Source organism: Siphateles boraxobius, unplaced genomic scaffold (genome assembly GCF_051911475.1).
Source record: "Siphateles boraxobius isolate OS27281-9 unplaced genomic scaffold, OSU_SipBor_1 25, whole genome shotgun sequence".
NCBI lineage: Eukaryota > Metazoa > Chordata > Actinopteri > Cypriniformes > Leuciscidae > Siphateles > Siphateles boraxobius.
This window is the reverse complement of record NW_027508866.1, coordinates 29,520,289-29,530,275: the sequence shown is the minus strand read 5'-3', so window position 1 is coordinate 29,530,275 and position 9,987 is coordinate 29,520,289. Positions and strand designations below refer to the sequence as shown.

Genomic DNA, 9,987 nt, shown 5'->3' with positions numbered 1-9,987 from the left:
GCCTGAAAAGCCTGCATAAAAGTCATCGTATGCAAACATGCAGCCGCCTGCCGAGCCACCGAGTAAGCCTTCCCCACCAGCACAGAGGTATATATATTTATTTATTTATTTTTTTGGTGGAAGAGCCGGTGCTTTAAGTGAAGACGATGAAGCAGGAGAGAGATAGCTCGCAAGCGTCTCCTCCGCCTACAGTATCGTCACATAACCAGCAGATTTAGCACCAACAATGTTACCATGAGCATTGGACTGATTTGTGTAAATTCTGCTTGAAACCGGTCTAACCCAGGTCTTTGAAACCTCAGCATGAAGATCTGGGAAGAACGGTAAGCACCGGCTAGAAGGTTGAGGTCGTGCAGACAGAAATCTATCATCTAGATTGCTTTTAATTCTAGAAACCTGTCTATCAGCTGGCCACTCGATACTGTTATTTTTTTATTTTTTTTAGCTTTTCAACAGCCCGAGATAATACATCCATCAAACCACCTGGGTACATCCATCAAACCTTCTTCATTTGCAGTATAATGTGATAAACTAGTTTTCTCTGATAATAAACTTTCGACATCCAGCTCCTCAGAACTGGAAAATCTCAATTCAACATCATCATGTGCCTCCACCCGGGCAGAAGTAACCGCCGCAGCGCGTGCTTCCAGAGCCGGGTGAGAGGCACTAGATCTCGCCGGAGATAGCTGAGATAGGGCGGAGCCCGTCTCAACGTCGCCAGCGAGATCCATCTGCGAGCCCCAAGACAAGCGCCGCCGCTCTGCCTCAACAGAAGCGGGACCCGAGCCTCGGGGAGCTCGCAGCAAATCACTCTCCTCGAAGAGCGATCGCCGCGAGCGCAGAGTTCTCAAGGGAAAACGCTCGCAATGCTGACAATCGACTCCCTCGAGAGCCGACTGGGCATTGCTGCACTCCCAAACAAGCCACACTTAGCTCGTGTGAATCCCCACCCGTGATGTACCGAGTACAGGGGGGAACACACTTCTTATACTGCTCGCTCATATTGGTTTTTTTATATAAAATATATATAGTGAAAACTCCTGACAAAACAGACAAACACAATCGACAGATTCAGACACACACAGAGCTGCTGAAGTAACTAAACGCTGGCGTATTGTGTACTCAGGGGATATTTATAGCTTCCTGGTCGATGACGTCACTCGCCGTACGCTCATTCTCTCCATTGACTGATTTCATTCATGCTTCAGACGCGTCACGCTGAGGGCGTTCCCACTGCGATTTCACGCAGCGGTAGTCCCTGAAGGGGAACTACATGTTAGCATTAGAGTTTGTGCTATCAGTGGGGGAAAAATAATAACAAAATCAACACCCACATTCAATTATTCTTAATCCGTAAATATGTCCATGAGAGAGGAAGATGGCTCCAATATTTTAAGAGTTAGGATGTGTTTAACTGATATTTAAAACCAGCGGTAAAATAAAGCATAGATAATGGGATTCAGACTTGAGTTAAAATACAAAGTCCATATTAGACATGTCATAGTGGCAGACACTATGTCATAGTGTCATAGTACATAGTCACAGACAATATACAGTATGGGATATAGCACAGCAGATAAACTGTCACAATGATTCCTAATGTCATTGCAGCCTTTCTCTCAGATCTCCTCCTTACGGAACCTTCCATTACACATTTTCCACCCTTCATCAGAGAGTTTAAAAGTTTCACTTGCTTACGTGCAACATAAAATATCCTTAAATATAAAACTATAATAAGGGTACAAGGTAGCAAGAATGAAAGGAACAGGTCTATAAATGTCCATGAAAAACTAATTACTAAATAGCACTTTCCATAGCACACATCTGGTCTATGGGAACTTTCAAAATATCTGGCACTAATTAAATAGCCAATATTGTAGGTATAGGAGAAGAAACAGCAGAGACAGATGCTTATTAAGGTTTTAGTTGTGGTTATTTTATGTGGGTACTGTAAAGGGTGACACACAGCCACATATCGATCAACAGCAATTAAAACTAAATTACACATAAATGTTGAGATAAGCAATCCCATGATTATCATATACAGATCACACAAAGTGTCTCCAAAGAACCAACACAATCAGCTTGATGGCATCCACAGGCATAACAATAAGTCCAACAAGCAGGGGCCTGTTTCAATAAGGAGGTTCAACCAACTCTGAGTTAAAACTTGAACTCTGAGTTGACTTACCCTGAGATGGAAAACTCTGAGTTTTCGGTTTCAGAACAGCTGAAATGAGTAAGTACAATCAACTCTAAGTTGACTGACTCTGAGTTAAGCGTGCGCACCACAACTATAAAAAGCCATTATCAATGGAGCGCAGATATTATGAGTCACCATGGTAACAGCGCCAGACAAAAAGAGGTCTGCATATTTCTCACCAGCAATACGCAAACTTTTTTTTTTAAGCAACAATATAAACCTATATATTTTTATATAGGCTGTTTTTTATATTTCCATATATTTTACTTTGGGTTGGGTTTTTTACTGCTCCCAACAGATTCTGATGGTAATATCTGTATTTTGGAGCCTCCTGTCCCAACAGAACCCCAGACAGTTGTAAGTAGTCTACTAAATACACCAGAAATTATGACAAATAGTATTAAAAAATGTGCTCAACCAAATGCTCATCTTCACAGGACGATGGGGATGAAGAAACAGTTTCTGCTGCCACAGAGAGGGAGGAAATGTTAATATTATGTGTCTACACATCAAACAATCTACACATTCACATTTCTTCACATTATTTATGTGGAGTAGCCTATAGAATCTAAGTTTATATCTAAGTATAAACAGATATCTCTCCCCCGTCCCCAGAGTGTGGAAGAACAGTAGGAGGAAGGTCCATCAACTTCTGGTTAACAGATGAACACACTTCAGTGATTTTCAGTGAATGCCACAGTTTAATTCTGTAGAATTTGTTTAGAACTACATGATGTAACTCTAATCTACTGTATTTGCAGTTGCCAGTTAAGAAGTTATATAGACTTCATCTTATTAAAAAACTTGGGGGAAAAAAACAGCAATGAATAAATGTACCGAAAGAATGAATGAGGTGTTTAAACACTGCTTCCTCTTTAAAAAAGGGGAGGAAACCGAAATAAACTCTGGGTTTACGGACGTAAACCTGCTCCCGAACAGGTTAGGTTCACAGAGTAAGTTACCATGGTAACTGACTCTGAGTATAAGTTAGCTCTCTTTCAGAAATGGGCTTGACTTACCCTGCTTTCTCAGGTTTGACTTGCCTCCCATTCTGAAACAGAAAACCCAGAGTTTCCCTCATTTCAGGGTTAACATACTCAGAGTTTTCACTTAATCTCCTTTCTGAAACAGGCCCCAGGTCAGCCACAACCAGAGAGAGAATAATCAGGTTTGTTGGAGTGTGAAGCTTCTTGAAGTGAGAGATGGAGATGATCACCAGCAGATTCAGATACACAGTCCATGCTGACAGCAATGATACAAACACATACATGATATTGTATTCATGATTGGAGTGTTTTCCCTTGATACATGATGAGTTGATGGCAGCAAAGCAGTATTGAGTCTCATGATCCTCTGTTCGCGGGAGATGTAGACGTCAGAGTAGAAGAGTGAGCAGTTTGCAATTTGTTCATTTGTTATTTCATTACTGGCTCGAAAGTGCACACAGTAATTCTGTGTTAATAGTTTGTAATGATAATTTGCATTTTATTACATTTTGTTTCCTTTTGGTGATTTATTTTGGCGACTCACTGCGCCGTTTTGCCTACTAGTTGCTTTTCTTGTCAAAGTTAACTTGTGCAGTACTACAGAAGAGGACATAGTAAGCTAGGCTGAGTTAACTTTTTTCCTGATGAGGGAAGAGGGTGAGAGGGTCAAGGTTCAAGAGTCACAGTTTGCTCACACAAGGGCTAATGAGACTAACTACTAGACACAGCTGGAAACAGACCAACAAGGGGAAACTACAAACTAAAAGACTATATAAAATAAGGGCACAAAGACATACCTTGACAATGGGAGCTTTTCTCAAAACTTTTTTTTCACATTTTATTAGTATCTCTTGTGTTTTGATGAGCCGCTGAACTGTTATTCAGACAGTCACTTTTTATCTTTGTTAATTTGACCATCAATTACAAATTTCAGACAGAAACTAATCATCTAGGGACATCCACTTGTGTGTCTATTATGTATTTTAGAAGTTAACCTGAGGGTCCTGTTAACACCTGTTCTGTATTCAGAGTTCTGCTGCACTGACAATCCTCCAGTGATCTGTTCATTAAGGGTGTGAAGAAAACATAGGCAAACAAACACACGCAATACACTGACGTTGCATTGTGCCCAGAGGTCTGTGAGTTTGTTTTGATATTGCAAAACTTTTAAAACTTTTTAGTAACAATAAGCATAAATATATAACCACCAATTAGATAATTATTCACAATTAGTACCACACAAAGTTCAAAAAATCTTATTTAATGATGAATTATTTAATATTGCAGCGACAAGAAAGGTGGATTAGCCCTGCCTAAAGCAGTGTTTATGTGTGTGCATGTTTGTCCACTACAGCCTGTGGATACCATGTGTAAGGAATATAGGCCGTGACACACCAAGCTGACATTAAAGAGCTAATGGCAACAAATCTGACTGCTGTGTTGCCTTGCATCTTCTACATCTGCCATCAGCCAACTAGCATGTATTTTCTGTCCCTGCATGAGAGGAAATGTTGATCCCTTGGTCTTCACTTTCTTCATTCCAGAAGACCATGCTATCATGAAAATATTTGTGAATTGGAATACTCAGATAACATGATTTAAAAGTTTGTGTGGCTTCTTAACATTGTCATTTGCTTGCTTTCATCACTTTCATTTTTCTTCGTGTGCACCGATTCCCTAAACTGTACTGCCAACTAGAATGATCTCTCACACTGACAGCTACACAACACCGAAAAGCCAGTGATGGTGGTCGACTATGCCAACGCTGCAGAACACACTGCAAAAACTGACCTGAAAGATGCTCAACGACAGCCGACTGTCAGCTTGGTGTGCCAGTTTCTTATAATATAGGGCTGTTTCATATCAAAGGGGTCCAACGGGTGCTACCAGAAAGACTCAGGAGGCAAAATAACGTAACAAGTATGCATTATTAACAGCCCAGCAAGCAAGTATGCTTTACATTTCTTTGGCATAGGCCCCGTCCGTAGCTCGCAATCCGAGTGTACGGAATCTGTATTTCCTGCCTGAAGACGAAGGCAGGGAGGTTTTTGAAGGGACCATCCTGGTGGTGGTGGGGATGATGGAGGGGAAGGGACTATCCTTGTGGTGGTGGGGTGGATGGAGGGGAAGGGACTATCTTGGTGGTGCAGGGGACGATGGAGAGGAAGGGACTATCCTGGTGGTGGTGGGGAGGATGGAGAGGAAGGGACCAGCCTTGTAGGTGGTGGTGGGGAGGATGGAGGTGAATGTAAGCATCAGCATCTGTGAACTCAGACATGTGTAAGTACCGATCTTTTATACTACAAGTATTAGAACACGACTGGATAGATGAGAAGGTAATAAGTGACGTAACAATTGAGTCTTCCTGGCAGAATGCTAATGCTAAAGCTTGTATTTCCAAGTTGTATAGACATTTTACAGCAGAACATTAGTGCAGTAGTACTCATACTGGCCTAACAATCATCTACTACCTTCCCTGATGCTTCATAATGCAATAATTACTTTCTATCCACAGTATTAACCTTGGGAGTGAAATGTTTTTTTTTCTCCCTGTACAGACTAGATGGCTATGCACAAGACAAAAATGAAATCAGAAAATTCTGCTTTTATGTCATGTTATATCAACATTTACATAGATACTGTGATGCTAAGCAGTAATATCAGTGATAAATGGGTAAAGGTGAGTCTGGTGCAAGGTCAGCAACCTCTCCTAATTATTTAAATGAATATACGAGTGATGCTTTTATACATAAATGCTGTAATTTAGACACTTTATGTAAACCAGCCTACATAAGCAGTAGCTCTTCATGCAAAGAGCACAGGAGACTCAATTGATTTTTAAAGAGTTTGATGCTAGCATGTAGATTATATAATGTTGCGATACTTTAATAAGCATTAAAATACACAAAACACACTGTAACACAGTTTAGATGTTATGGGAAGAATGAGGCGGGAACGGGAGAACATTCAATAAACTTTAATAAATAAATAAAACAAATACAAAATGAAAGTAAAAGACATGTGCAGACAGCCCCCCCCCCCCCCCCCCCCACAACATCTGTTCTATAAGATTACTAACTAAAGTACTCAACAATATCAAGCTTGTAGCTTAAGATCACACATTTAAGAGACTTTGTTAGGTGAGCAGCAGACAGAGACAATCAAGCGTATAATGGGTATTAATAAATGAAACAATTTAAAACATACGACTACATTTAAACAAAGAATACATATAGGGTTGCCACCCGTCCCTTAAAATACGGAATCGTCCCGTATTTGTGAAATAAACAGCGCATCCCGTTTTGAATCAATACGGGATGCGGTTTGTCCCATATTTCCGATTTGTCGTAAACGCATCATCCCATGCAAATCAAAGCACCATCTCACAGTTCTTCATACCGCAAGCATCTCCCGAAGCAGATAGTGTAATGACAGTTTTATATCATTTATATTATTGACAGCTCAATAATGTTCTGATTGATTACGTTTTCATATGCTGCCTATGCCCATTTGTTAAGAAATAATGTTACAAAGTAAATGAATTATATCCATATTCCATACATTATGGTATGATTTGTTTATTATGGTTAAGGTACACAGTCAGACACATGCATTTTTTAAATAAGAGAGATATATATTTAAAGGGCACCTATTATGCAAAATTCACTTTTAAATGGTGTTTGAACATAAATGTGTGTTGGCAGTATGTGAGCAAAACCACCCTACAATGATAAAAATCCAGCAAGTCTTTTTTTTACAATCTCAATAAATCATAAGCACTGTCTCAGAACGAGCTGTTCTAAGATTCGGCTCAGTGCGACGTAGAATTGAGCAAGCTCCACCAACGTGGTTTGATTGACACTATGGTTTTGGCATAGACCCCGCCCTCGGTGATCTGTTCACCATCCTCCATTGTTTCAACGACAGCCGGTGTTCTAACGATTTGTCCTGCCTTGTCGAAAATGTCTCCTAAGAAACATAACTGTTCTGTTGTGGGATGTAATAATGTTCATAGTAGTTTTCACTTACTTCCGACATCAGAGCCACTGAAAGCGCAGTGGATGGGTTTTATCTAGGAAGGAAAGGCACCACTTAAACTTCCAAAATACGTTTATTTATGTGCAAATCATTTTCTGACAGACTGTTTTGTGAACGAGGGTCAATTCAAAGCAGGTCTTGCTTCAAAGTTATTCCTCAAGTGTTGATCGTTGCCTACTGTTCGCGATCCAACGTCACCTCCAGTAGAAGTAAGTGTATTTTATGATTTTTGAGCAAATAGTCATTTCAATCGATGTCAGCCAATTCAACAACAAATTTGTCTAAAGTTGTTGTCGTCATCGTAGGATGTCTGTGTCATAATTTAAACCTTGTTTGTATAGTGTGTTTATACACGTTTATAAATATATTTTTTAAAGATATTGTATTAAACATCAAAATTGCTGTTTCATCCGTCTTGTCACATATTATTTTTTGCAACAATTACAAATGTAAATAAATTAATACCTGTTCTATCTCCCTGCAGCATATATTTTCTTGTTCTGTAGCCATCTTCTCACATTTGCCACATAAGCACCTGGAGCCGATGTCACCAACAGGGCTTACGCCTGGTCTTAAGGTAAGTAGGTCTTAACTCAGCATTCTAAGTCCGACCTAATAGTTACGGCCGTTGCACCATCCAGGCTTAAGTCCTCTTCTCGCTAAGACCGGGCGTAAATCTTACGCCTAGTCAGTAGCAGGCGTAAAGTCAAAATCGAGGCAAGTTTCTATAGTAACCACTTGATAACTCAGCAGTAAAGACATGGCGCGCCTTATACACAGACTTTACAATGAGCGGGCTATTAGACGGGAGAGAGTTATTAGGGACAGAAACAATCCATTGGACATTTACAATGATGAGGAGCTGATTGAGAGGTTTCGATTCTGTCGGAGAGATATATATGAACTTGTTGAAGAGCTGTCACCCGACTTACAGTTTGTGTCGAACCACAACGCAGCATTGCCACCGGCATTACAGCTGTTGATAGCGCTACGTTTTTATGCAAATGGTGCATTTCAAAACACTGTTGGAGACCTGATTAATGTCCACAAATCCACCGCATGTCGGGCCATCCGCAGAGTATCACTGGCACTGAGCCGCCGCCTTCCGCGATCTGCTCACCTCCCCACTGAGGCTGAGTGTGCGGTGATGAAACACCGATTCCGCCGGGCCTCTGGCATTCCTGGTATTGTGGGCTGCATCGATGGGACTCACGTCCGGATCCAGGCACCATCTGAGCATGAGTATCTGTATGTCAACCGCAAGGGATACCATTCAATCAATGTGCAGATTGCGTGTGACGCCAATTATAACATCTTTAATTTGGTGGCGAGATGGCCTGGATCTGCCCATGACGCACACATCCTCCGGGAGAGTGCGTTATACCAGGATTTCGAGGCTGGAAGAGTAAACGGGCTGCTTCTCGGCGACAGTGGATACCCACTGAAACACTGGCTGATGACGCCAATAATTGCTCCGAGGACTGAGCAAGAACGACGGTATAACACCATCCACACCACCACTAGGTCACTCGTTGAGCGGTGCATCGGAGTCCTCAAGCGCAGGGAAAATCCTTTGCCTGTGCCGCTATCCATGGTACTGATATAGTGCGATCACTGAAAACTATATAAATAGACTAGGCCTAGGCTATATAACAAAATATAAAATTGCGTCTTTAACAGTTGCTGTCTGTCGCATCCTGTCACAGTAAACTGATCTGCCCATCATCTTGTCGCAGTTAAAATCCTCCACATTTCGTTTAATTTAATTTCCTACCGAATCGGAGAGAAATGCAGCAGCACGTTGACCTGCAGTCGCTGAGACTCTCCTCATATTAATGCATAATGATACATTTAAAAGTCAATGGCCAAACGGATCTTTATAAAAGCCCACATTGTTATTGCAGATACAATATAACACGGATTACATTAAATATTTTTTTTTATCAGGTTAAACTTTGATTAGTCACCAATGGGTAAGTAATCATTAACTATTTTTTCTAGGTTTCATTGTCTTCATGGAGAGATACGGATGCACCCTGAGCGAGTCTGCTCCGTAATATTATCGTTCACTGTCCTCCACAACATCTGTGTCACCAAGAGTATCCCTCTCCCTAGGCAACACTATCAGCCGGTGCCGGAGGAAGGTGTCGAACCTGTGGACCATGCAGGGCATGAAGATGTCGGTGGACGACTAGTCCGTACACGCATTATTAATTCTTTATAAATGTAAAACTATAAAATGTAAATGTAAACTATTATAAAACTATTGCTTCACTTAAAATAATTCTACTAATTATCTGCAGGTTGTAAACCATAAACCATAAAAAAATAAACCACAAAGAAAGTCCAGTAGGTCTATAATAAACTTTTTTTTAAATTTACATATAATTGTCATTGATTCATTGCACACAATTTGTCATTAGGTTTATTTACAGAATTACAAAAGACCGCCCATCCTCTTCAGAAATAGGCGAAGATGATCTGTTTAGGCCTATCTGTTGTTGGAGCAACTGTATTTCTAATGATATTTTTCGCTTTTCAAGTTCCAGCTTTTCCTGCTCGGTCTGTAATTTTTTAGTTTCAGCCTCCACTCTAACAATTTCTTTTTCAAGAAGTGTCTGCTGCAGATTATCCAGCCTCCTCATCCGTTTCGCCCGCGGTGCACCACTGCTGCCTTCATACGAACTTTGTGGAGTGACTGGCGGCTCTATCGAGTCTGAAAATACAGAGAATCTGTCATAGGGATACTGGTTATCTGAC

General features: G+C 40.8%; 1 pseudogene; it reads right to left on the bottom strand.

Annotated features, from left to right (window-relative positions):
• Positions 1-1,346: 1,346 nt before the first annotated feature.
• On the bottom strand, positions 1,347-7,102 carry LOC143750700 (trace amine-associated receptor 13c-like; annotated as a pseudogene).
• Positions 7,103-9,987: the final 2,885 nt, after the last annotated feature.